The following is a 12,726-nucleotide window of genomic DNA, read 5'->3' as shown; positions in this document are numbered from 1 at the left end:
ATTCATGGACAGACAGATAGACAGATAGGTATTGTATTAAGACATGCATATTTTATAAGTCCAGTTTTTCTCAGTGGACTTAAGCATTTGTGAAGCATTGAGAATTTTTTTTACTTTTTGTCATGCTTTTAGCTTACGTTGTTTAAAAGTGGCAATTAGTATAAATGAAGGCATTTTATCACTACAGTTAGCAATTTTGACTGTTTACTGTTTGCGGGGCCCCACGCACCTTGTAGATTAGTACTAAAAGCAGCTAATATTCAGGGCTGCTGAATAACTACTGAGAGAATTCAGCTGCTGTCTGGGATTTCCATGCCTTTTTACACCTTCCTTACTTCATGTGTTTAATAATTTTTTCGTACACAAACACACACACACATACATACAATTAATGAATATAAATGTAAATATATACACAGTTAAAGAATATTTTCTTTTTATTTAAACTGTGTGCTGCAAATAAAATTAAATCACAATTGCAATATCTGTCCAAAAAAATTGCAATTAGATATTTTCTCCAAATTGCCCAGCCCTAAGAAGTGCGGTGATCCAACTTCAGATTCAGCCATGGACATTTGAGACATATTTTGTTATAATATATTGTGCAAAAATGAATCAAATATTATTAATTTAAGATTTATAAGTAATAGTAGCATTCTTATTTAGGGTTAGGTCTAATTACAATTTGTAAATTGCTTTGGATTTAAAGAATCTGATTAATTATTAATTAATTAATAATTACATGATTTTGAATTGAATGACTTGTACAGTTTTTGCCATTGAGATGACTGGTTTCTAGTTTCCAGTAAAACTAGCTGTCTTCTTTACTCAGTGTATGAAGATGATGGTCCTGGTGGAAGGGCGAGACAGTCGATTCGAATGTTATCACTCGATTAAATGGGCATTATCAGTGGTTATTAGCTGATAGATATGGGCCAGTAGGGGCCTTCTGCGCCAACTAGTAGGCTTAGTAAGCTGCTATCATCCATTCACATGGTTAATCAGCTATAGATCACATACGGCTGCGGCTGGAAGTTAACAAGAATTATTTATACTATTTATTAAATTTCCCATTAACTGTATTTTATTAGCATCTACCCCAACCCTAACCCTAAACCCAACCATCACAGTAATGTAAAAACACATCTGAATCTGGAGTTTTCTCTATTAATATAGCTGATTAACCATGTGGCTGGATGATAACAGCCTTCTGAGCCTACTAGTATGTGCAGAAGGCCTCTACTGGCCCATATAGCTGATAACCCCTGATAAAACAATTAAATTGAGTGATAACATTCGAAGCAGGTGCAAATATATTACACTGAAAAAATGGTTCATTGCATTTAATAAATTTTTTGTAAGGTAAGTGGTTGCAAATAATTTATAGAACTGAATTTAAATCGAGTAATGTTCAAGTTAATTTTCTTTGTTTAAATTTAGCCCATATAAACAGTTAGCAACATCTTGCCCTATACAAAAAAAAAAAAAATCACAAAATCCAATTAATCATTTTTTTCAGTGTAGGGACGTTGAGGAGAAGGAAAAGGGAAGAGAAGGTACTACCAAATGCATTATTGCATTATTTTGCATGATCCCAGTCTGGGATGTAGATGTCTTTTTTTGCTACCATCCACAGCAAACCCCCAAACACGGCCTTTCTAACATATTCAGCAAAGACAGAATAAATACATAAGAAAAGGTTTGACATACTGTGACGAGTCACACTCTTTATACTGTTTCATTTGTCTGGCATTTGCCAAACCCTCAGCCAGTTATAGTTAATTTATCAAAGGATGGCATGGGCGGCTATGGAATTTCCCAGCCTCAAATTGTGTCCTAGACCACCACTGCATCAAACTGTATTCTATATCTCAGAACCCACTGAGGAATTCCAGCTTTGGCCTGTAAATATACATATACTGGATGTACATAAGTATGTAAATGGAGTTACCTATATACCTTTATATCAGTGCAGAGGTGAGATTCTGTATAATTGCTAAAACCTCTCACTGCATGACTCACTGATCATTCTGCATGTAGCTAGAAGATATTATAAGATTTGCCTCTAATTCATCATCAATTCTTCAGCCGGTTGCTTTAGATTTTTTTCTCCATGAAGTATGAATTAAATCCACTAAAGAGGATCTAAGCTTGGCTGTAAACTTTTAATGAAGCGCAGAAGATTAAACCGCACTACTAACAAGGAACACACACTTATGTAACCACCCACACGTGGTTATCTTTGCCCCATGGTTGTCTTTGCTCATTTCTAAAGACAAATAACAAAGAGCCTTGGTTTAGTATACAGACACCTGTCAAGGTGTGCAGGTCTATTAAAGCTAATGGGCCTGTTAAGTTCAGCTGAGCCTGCTTAGCCTTCAGGCATCAGTTACCAGAGAAGACATAAGAAGAAGAGATCATGGGGGGTTTGGTCGCAGTCATGCCTGAAATTCTATGGACCATGGTCTCAATGAAGGTAGAGACCCCTCAGCTTTCAGCACCTCTTCCCTCCTCAGTCTGTCTTTGTCACATAGTTTCCGCCAGCTATTTCTTTTTATCCCAGGTCCACAATAAACAAAAGTTACCTCCAAGCAAGAGATTTTACCTTCATATCACTTACCTAACCTGTAACCTTGCATAACCAAAGTAAACAACACAGGCTCATTATGATTACTTACCCTCGTATACATTGCTGCATTTCGTCTTTCAAATGAACTCTTCAGGGTGGTATGATGCTGCCGGCAACTTCTGTTTTTTTTTTCGTGCTACCAGCTGACTGTTTACCTCCATGTGGATAGCTTTTCTGCTGTTATCAGTTTGTCCAGTGGCTTGCTGCATATGTTAGTGGACTTAAGATGCAGAGCTAACTGTTTGTAAGAGTTAACTACAATGACGAGGTTTAGAGTCCACCGAAGAATGTTTCCAGAAACCAAGGAAAACAAAAACAGAAGGCAAAAAATGTAATAAGTAAATAGCAGGGCGAGAATGTGATAAGATGGTAAAGGATGGTAGGATGGAAAATGTGGTAAAAATGAGGTGGCTTTCCTTTTTCTCGGTTGCTTTTGAAAACACTATCGTTTTGGTTTAGGGAGGAGGGTGGGGTTATCGGTCGGTCGGTCAGTCAGTCAGTCGACAGCGGCCTAGTGCATTTGTGAAAACAAAAACAGCAAAAAAAGTACCCACTGGGATGTATTTTGCACTCTCCAAAAATGTATACAGGGGTACGTATCCATAATGAGCCTGGGTTGCAACTAATTGTGGCAATGTCATGACCTTCAGAATCAGCCAGAGCCGGTCTCTTTTGTCTTAAGTGATGATAGGGCGAGTAAGTCTTTTTTAGAAAGAATCTGCTGAAGGATGATACAGACCAAAAGCAGGCAACAGCTAAAGAGATTAGCTTTACACTTAAAAACTTTCAACATAGGCTCATTCTGAAAACTTAGCCCTATGAACATTTCTGAAGATTGCAAATTATGTAGCCAGAAGTATGGCTGCATTTCATCTTTAAAACGAACGCTACGGCGTGGTATGATGCCATTTTATTTTATTTTTTTGAACTTACCAGCTGACCGCTTACCTCCATATGGAGAGCTTTCCTGCTGTTACCAGTTTGTCCAGAAAGCTTACCATAAACGTCAGAGGATTTGAGATGCAGAGAGGAGTTGACCGTGATGACAGGGTTCGAGTCCGATGAAGAATGGTTTGAGAAAGCGGGTAAGACAAAAACAGAAGCCAAAAATAAAATAAACAAGTAAATAACAGGGTGTGAATGTGGTAAAATCTGAAAATATGTAAAAAAAAAATCAGGCGAGGGCTTTTCTTTTTTCCTGGATTGCTTTTTAAAACTGTCGGTTGAGTTTAGGGATGTGGGTGGGCGAGTCAATCTGTGCTTTTGAAAACATTATTGGTTGGGTTTAGGGAAGGAGGGTGAGTCAGTTAATCATTCAGTGAGTCGGTCAGTCGACAGCGGCCTCTGGTGGATTTACATGAGAACAGCAGGCGCAAATGGCACTAGCAAGAGAAATTTAAGACCTCAAAAAGCCCACACAGCGGCCTCTGGTGGATTTGCGAAAACAAAAACTGCAAAAAAAGTACTTCCTGAGATATCCAGAAAGCAGTACGTTTTCAGAATGAGCTATGAGAAAAAAGTCAGAATTGTGACAAAAAAATAAAATATTAAGAAAAAAAGTGAAAATTTTGAGCTATAATCTCCAAATTGTCAAATATATAATTGTTTAAAAAGTTTTGTAATGTTTATGATCTTTTTCTTTTCTTTAACCTTTTTATATTTTTATATCCCAAAACAGCACTGTAATTAAAAGGAAAATAAATAGTGTATAAAATAAATATAATAGAAGGAACAACACATTTTATTAGTATTGTTTTTATTTTAATAATTTTGTATTAATTTTTAAGTAAATTTGGAAAAATGGCACAAAAAACAAAAAAAAATCTATGACTACATGCCTAAAAAGCATATGAATTGTGTATTCAGCCTTTCCTCATGGTGGGGCAGGACCATTTTTGGTTTGTTAACAGAACTAGCACACTCCTCAGCCGGTAAAGTGCATATATAATTGTTGTTGCATGCCAGATATTTCACAGCTTGTTAAACAGCACTGTCTGCCTCCCAAATGGACTGTATCGCACAGTCTGTTCCTGAGGAGAGCCATTTTTTAAACCTTCTTTCTCAACTATAAACATTTCTGTAGCACAATTTATTGTATGGTATCTGTATTTTATTGGCTCTTTGCAAGTAATATCCTATTCTGACTTCTTGAATGCATACCAAATGTACTTAAAGATACTGTCAAACAATGCTTATAGGCATTTAAAAATGGGTCCAGTGCAGACTTCTAGATTTGACTGTAATCAACTGTTTTTTCAAGATTTGATATATTGCACGATACAATACATATTATATAGTAATATAATAACATTACAAATCATACAGCATTCCTCTGAACCAAATCAGACACATTTAGAATGTTTGTAATATATATCACACTACAAAAACAGGTCATAGATTACTCTTGAATCCATATGGCAAGCAAATGAAATAACAGCATGTTTAAAGAAAAGCTGAGCTCATTGGAAATTGTTTCCTCTCAGTATGAAAGCAGTAAGTTGAGCCACAAGGTCAGCCCCTCACCCAAAATCAACATTTGAAGCAGGCGACATGAGATTCTTGGAGCTTTTTGGTTCTGAGACCTCCATTCCAATGACACAAATAGGACATTTTGCATCACAATTATTTGTTTAGAAGGTACGTTTTTACATTTACATTTACATTTACATTTAGTCATTTAGCAGACGCTTTTATCCAAAGCGACTTACAAATGAGGACAAGGAAGCAATTTACACAACTATAAGAGCAGCAGTGAACAAGTGCTATAGACAAGTTTCAGGTGTGTAAAGTCTAAGAAGCAAAGCATTAGTAAAAAGTAGTAGTTTTTTTTTTTTTTTTTGAGAGAGAGAGAGAGAGAGAGAGAGAGAGAGAGAGAGAGAGAGAGAGAGAGAGAGAGAGAGAGAGAGAGAGGGCACAGTTAGTGGTATAGCCAGAGAGGCAGTTGCAGATTAGGAAGGAAAGTGGAGACTAAACAGTTGCGTTTTTAGTCGTTTCTTGAAGACAGCAAGTGACTCTGCTGTTCTGATGTAGTTAGGGAGTTCATTCCACCAACTGGGCAGATTGAATGTGAGAGTTCGGGAAAGTGATTTCTTCCCTCTCTAGGATGGAACAACGAGGCGACGTTCATTCACAGAACGCAAGTTTCTGGAGTGCACATACATCTGCAGAAGTGAGAGCAGATACGAAGGAGCAAAGCTAGAGGTCACTTTGTAAGCAAACATCAGAGCTTTGAATTTGATGCGGGCAGCAACTGGCAGCCAGTGCAAACGGGTGAGTAGCGGAGTGACATGTGCTCTTTTGGGTTCATCAAAGACCACTCGTGCTGCTGCGTTCTGAAGCAGCTGAAGAGGTTTGATAGAACTAGCTGCTAGCCCGGCTAGCAGAGAGTTGCAATAGTCCAGTTTGGAGAGAACAAGAGCTTGAACAATGAGTTGAGCTGTATGTTCAGATAGGAAGGGTCGGACCTTTCTGATGTTGTAGAGTGCGAATCTGCAAGTTCGAGCAGTTCTAGAAATGTGGTCAGAGAAGTTCAGTTGGTCATCAATCGTTACTCCAAGGCTTTTTACCATTTTGGATGCAGTGATGGTTGCTCCATTCATCTGGATTGAAAAGTTATGGTGAAGAGTCGGGTTGGCAGAAACTTCAAGCATTTCTGTTTTCGTGAGGTTAAGCTGAAGATGATGATCTTTCATCCAGTGTGAAATGTCTGACAGGCAGGCTGAAATGCGAGCTGGAACCGAGGGATCATCAGGGTGAAAAGAGAGGTATAGCTGGGTGTCATCAGCATAGCAGTGGTAGGAAAAACCATGTTTCTGGATGACTGTTCCTAAAGATGCCGTGTAGATAGAGAAGAAAAGTGGCCCAAGAACAGAGCCCTGAGGTACCCCAGTGTTTAGCTGCTGTAGGTTGGACACCTCTCCCCTCCACGACACCCTGAATGATCTGTCCGAGAGGTCCGAGAGTCTCATTTTCCTAAATGAGAAGTGCAAAAGGTTGATTTGTTAGTCGTGTGTTGCCAGAAAAGCCCTTGTTTGTAAAAAAAAAAATCTAGATACTTCTATTTGACTATTTTGGATCACAAGTAATATCCTATTCTAACTTCTTTAACGCAAAACAAAAATACTTAAGGTTTCCTTATATATCAAACAATGCTTATAGCCATTAAAACACTTTATTTTTAGGTACAATGCCCATTATAACAAATCATTACCTAGACTTTTACCTCAATAATCTACTAATTTGCTGCGTATTAATAGTTAGTAAGATAGTAGTTGGTTTAGTTATAGCATAGGATGTAAAAAAAAAGGTTTATCAGGCATTTATCTTAGTTTAGGCAGGTAATAAGCCAAAAGTTGATAGTAAGAATCGGTATTTAAACTAAAGTGTTGCCCTATTTTGCACTGAATGATAATCATTAATGTATAACCATAGGTATTTATGTTTATGTTTTATCAAAGTTCTCTTAAAGTACTGGTAGCTATAGACCTGCATTTTATAAACCACTAAAGACCATGGTTTCAGCTACAAATCTGTAATGATCTACTAAAGACAAAAGTCACCTGCATTTCTGAGAGTAAGTAAATTACCATCAAATTTTCATTTCTGCATGAAATACTCAAAGTACTTCAAATCCAAATCACAGATGTCTGACAGGCAGATTTTGGTCATTTATTTATGGTGTATTCTGCTTTCCTTTACTGAAATGTGTCACCACACTCCCACATATACTTCAACAACTGCAGCAATTTCAGCTGAAAATGTAATCTCTTCAACTGACTTTAAATGATAGGGGGAAATTTTGACCGTGCAACCACCATATAAGCATTTCAGATTTTTCCCCATAAGCAGTGTTGGGTAAAACTACTTTTAATAGTAGTAGTAGTAGTAGTAGTAGTAGACAAGTCTTTTTATTGAATTTTTCAGTAAAACTTTTTAACAGAGCAACTCAAAAATATACAAAAACAAAGTACATGAAAAAAAGGAAAGCAAATACCAGGTGAAATAATACTAATCAACAGAAAAAAAGTAATTAAAAAATATAATAAAAATACATTAAGGGGTGAGTTGGGTGGTGGGGGGGCTATGGGGGGGCTTACAATTCAAGTATTTGGAATAAATCTGTTCTCAAAATATGACAGGAAGGGTCTCTAAACTTTGAAGAATCTATTATTTGAGCCTTGGGTGCTATATTTGATTTTTTCTAGCTTTACATGACATTTTCTACCCATTTAGTATGTGTTGGTGGTTTAGTTGACTTCCACTGCAAAATTATAAGCCTTCGGGCCAACAAAGAGAACGCTAGTGCATTTAATTGACCTGCTGGTAGTGCAAGGTTTTCAGGTGTCACACCAAATATTGCCATTACTGAATCTGGTTGTATCTCCTTTTCACATATATATGAAAAAGTCTCAAACACCGCAGACCAAAATGGTCTTAGGGATGGACACGTCCAGAACATATGCCCCAAGGTGGCCTCATCTCTGTGGCACCTAGAACATATTGGCTCAATTTCTGGGAATATTCTACTTTTAATAGTAATATGAAACAATTTTCAGAAACTAAATATGGAAAGTAATGTGTAAGTATGTTGTTTTGTGTGTTTTTTTTTCTTTTAAAAGATTCAGATGTAGGTTTGGATTGTAATATATTACTTTAAAAATAACTTTACCCAACACTGCACCTATAAGTAGCGTTCATATGGTGGTACGGTACTCACACCAGCTGATGAATCTGCATATCAGTCCTCATACACTGACTCTGTTTTCTAGGAGCGTCGTGCTGTCCCAGATCTGAATTATCCTGGCTCCTCCTCTACAGTCACAGCTGTCTGGTCTCTGCGTCTACAGGAAGGAACATCAACTAGGGGAGGGGAACATATATCAGAATTGGCCAGGCCACAGAAGGCAGCAAAGCCACCATCAGGATTCAATTAAATCCCAGAGGAGCCGGTGGGAAAAAGAGTGGAGAAAGACAGAGGAGTCAGCTGCTGAGACGGAAAGGAAGTAAAGAGCTCTTTCACTCAGGAAGAGGACTAAATGTCAAGAATCTGGTGCGCTGCCCGTTCTCCATTGTTCACTGAGGGAGATGGTCAAAGTCGGGCCACTGGGCTGCTGTTGCCCACTGGCAACCAAACACAGTAGTCATTGTACTTCCATGTCAGGGGTCAGCACTGAAGCATGAAGGCCTCCACATCAGAGAGCTGGACCCCAGCCATGAAAGATGACCCCGCTGCTCTGCCTCAGCAGTATGAGTAAAATGTTCCGCGATCCACACAGAATGACTCTAATGAACATGATCTGTCTTCTCACTGCTTTTAATGAGCCCGGATTTGTGGTTAAGCTCTTACACTCCTAGTCCTATAATGGTGTAAAACAGAAATTTTCTGGTCACTAGAAGTCAGGTAAGGAAAGATTTTGAAATTCATGCCTCAGAGAAGCACAATTAAGGCAGTTGTTATGATTGTTCCACTCCATCGAGTGTGAATAATGAATGAGAAACAAGCAAAAAAGATAAGCAAAGCTGATGCGGTGGAATGGCAGGCCAGAGAGGAGCCAAGAAAAACTGCTGCTTGTTTAAACTAGGTTTATAGTTGTGAAAAAGCATGTTATAATTAGTGTTTACCGCGAGTGTTGCCAAACTCTCCAGAGCCAGTGCAAACTTCACACTTAGAATGACAGCTTTACATGGCACTCACCCTGTGCTCGTACCAACAGCGGAGAATGCTGAAGATGCAGGAATTTCATTAGACCCAATCAACATGTTAAAGAGGTGTCTCTTCTAGGTGATGCAGACAACATGTCCTAATGAAGAGACCTAATACATGATCTGTTTTTCTTGCACTCCACTGAAATGCATTAGTGTTTAGAGTAAACACTTAAGATAGATTAAGACTGAGATAGATAGACAGACTGACGATGATGGATGGATGGATGGATGGATGGATGGATGGATGGATGAATGGATGGATGGATGGATGGATGGACAGATGGATGGGTAAAAACAGACGGACAGATAGATTGATAGATAGATAGATAGATAGATAGATAGATAGATAGATAGATAGATAGATAGATAGATAGATAGATAGATAGATAGATAGATAGATAGATAGATAGATAGATAGATAGATAGATAGATAGATAGATAGATAGATAGATAGATATACAAACATACAACATACAAACGAAGCATAAACTTGGTAAATAATTGTTCATTCTTTCTGTTTTTAAAATGAGTTAAACCCTCCTGGTTAAAGACGCAGTTCACCGAAGGTCTACAGTACACACCTCATATGCTCTGAGCCAAGAATAACAGTGACTTAAGCCTGCTGGATACAGAATAACTTATTAAGTGTCTGCTTTAGTTGTCTGCAGGATGACAGCGGCCTGAATTTCCAGCTGCCGAGTCCAGAAACTACAGTCTTAATCAAAGGCACTTGATCCAATTCATTGGTGGCCCTGAAAGCCACAGGCACATACAGCTCTAGCAGACTAACCAAAAAAATGAGACACACACACATACTACACATAATATTTTCCATATGATCATTTAGGTTAAGAGAATTAGCCTGATCTGGTTTTGAATGTGATTAATAAACACTGACATGAATTCAAACATTCTTAACCATCCTCAGACATGGTGGAATCAGAGTACAGGGAAGTCTGGGTTCATTGGAGGGGTCGCAGTCACATAGTATATACATAGTCACTATACTTGTGCAACATGCTTCAGAACCGTCTGCAAATCCCACGTAAAAACAGCTGATGATGCGACGTGTTAACATGCGGCTGAAATAGAATGCGCTACCGTCGAGACTAATGGCACCAACACAGCTGGACATGAAATGGCGATGTGTTCATTCTGTCAGGCTGATGCAGAGCCAGTTTTGGTGTCTAAGGCCTGTTAGCTGAGCATAGACATTCTTTCTGTGGCTACAGATTTTTTATTATTTGACCTTTGCAAAATGACACTTATGTAATACGTAATTGCTCTGGCTCTTTGAGAACCGAATACGAAATCGCAAGCTGAAAATAGCAATTATCTCTTAAAATGCAGGGGCTCTATAATAATACGTTCAAAAATAGCCTCAACAGCTAAAGCACATATCAACACTAGCTGTCTTCACTGTCAGTTTCTCACCTATTCAGGTTTGACTGATAGCTTTTGGGCGAATAAGCTTATGAAGTGTTTTCTTTTTCACAAATGAGCCTCGTTTCAGGAAGTGGGTTATGTGACATACCAGCGTGACTCCTTTTGGTTTACCTAAAATGGCCTCAGGCTGCTATTTTGTTCACAAGCTAATGACCACAGACAGATACGCAGACCTCTATTCCGTGGGTCTTTAAAACACCTCTTTGAAATAAAGCACTGAACTGAACTATAGACTAGCATGTAAACACATAAATTGTATAATTTCGGGCTGCTGTTCAATAGAGGAGGGCTGGAAACACAGACAAATCTTCCGCCAACAGAACTCAAAGGGATCATTTACAACTGATGAATCACATCTCCTTGTGTTTCTGTGAGTCATTAAATAGCTGCTAACTAAATAAATCCCACAAGACAGTCAATTCAACTTGGAAAGGCCAATAGCAGGAATGTTTTCTCAAGAGGAAGTGGTGATTGCAAGAATTTTAACTAGCTACCGTTTTCTAAGTTTTTTGATAATATTTATGATGCAAAACCACCAGAAGAGGCAATAGATTGTTTTTAATTGAAATAAATAATTGATACTTTGGAAAGTTAACATCGTATGCCTCAAAGAAAAAATGTATGTGTTTTTAAGATACTACAACATTGCACAGCCTCTGGTTACAGAAAAAAATCCAGTGCTTTAAATTCCTGAAGAAGCAGGGTAACCTTTAATAGTTGAAAATATGTTGGTTTGTGTTTTATATTACCTGTTATATTACAAATTTTTAAACAATGGTAACTTTTAATTTTGTGTTCGCTTACACAAACATTTGATGGCATAATCGTGTAAATATAATCTGCTGACTGTCTGAACAGCAAAAGCCTTTGCAAATTCAAAACATCACTTTGCACGTCACGGAACATTAACCCCATAAAAGCTAAAGCAAAACAAACACTACTAGATTATTACTATAGTATAAATACAGTAATAGAAGAGAGAGAGATTGACTTGAATTTACCTTTTCTGTAATGGTTTTGTTTAGCAGTAGTTTAAAATGTCCATGAGGAAAGCATTTGCTCTCTTAAAGTCCAAAAGAAATCAAAACTAACCATATGATTTTGTTAGCTCACATTGCTAGTTTTGTGGTGAACAAGTCATCTGTGCATGTCATTAAAAAATATATATTTTGCATTATTGAAATCTGAAAATGCATCTCCTGTTTTTTTTTTTTTTTTTGTTAAAGTGTCAGATACTTATATGTTAGGAATTGGGCATGGCTAACACATTTTACCATGCTGGTCCAGCTGTCCGTTTTGACAACAAACTGAAATGGTGAGGAGGAGGTGTCTGTTAGGTTGTAACTCTCCCCAAACCCTTTTCTAGATATTTATGAATAAAATGCATACTTTACTACATCCAATCAGATCGCAGTAGAAAAAAACAAGCCACACCCACTGTTTTGTCATTTAATATTCCGTTTATTTTAGGAACTGTGTCACTATGCGAAAAAAAATAATGGTTGCAGCTTCTGGTTCATGGGGACTTAAAAACAAGCAGCTCAGCTCTCAGAACATAGTAAGCATAGTAAGTGTGTTTATGCACAAACACCCACTATATATACTTTGCTGTTTTACTCCACAGAACCCCTTATAAATGTCAGAATTTTTTACTAAAAGGTTACCTTACTAAAGGGTTAATGCTGCCAACTGCTGATCGACAGTAAAACTTAAAAGTTTTACCTCTTCCCAACAAGGAAAACCACCAACAATCAAAAATGCATGATTATTTGGTGTCATGGCTTTGCAATCAAAAAATATCGTAATAATGGAAGTCAATCCGCTTGTTAAGTGTGTCGTCACGTGAAGCGGCTTCTGGATCCAAGTGCTCTATCAAACTGTATGGGGAGACTCATCAAATGGAAATAATAAACGTTTACAAAGCGATGTAATACTTTCGAAAATCA

This window comes from Danio aesculapii, chromosome 2 (assembly GCF_903798145.1).
Source record: "Danio aesculapii chromosome 2, fDanAes4.1, whole genome shotgun sequence".
Taxonomy (NCBI): domain Eukaryota; kingdom Metazoa; phylum Chordata; class Actinopteri; order Cypriniformes; family Danionidae; genus Danio; species Danio aesculapii.
This window is presented reverse-complemented; position numbering follows the sequence as displayed.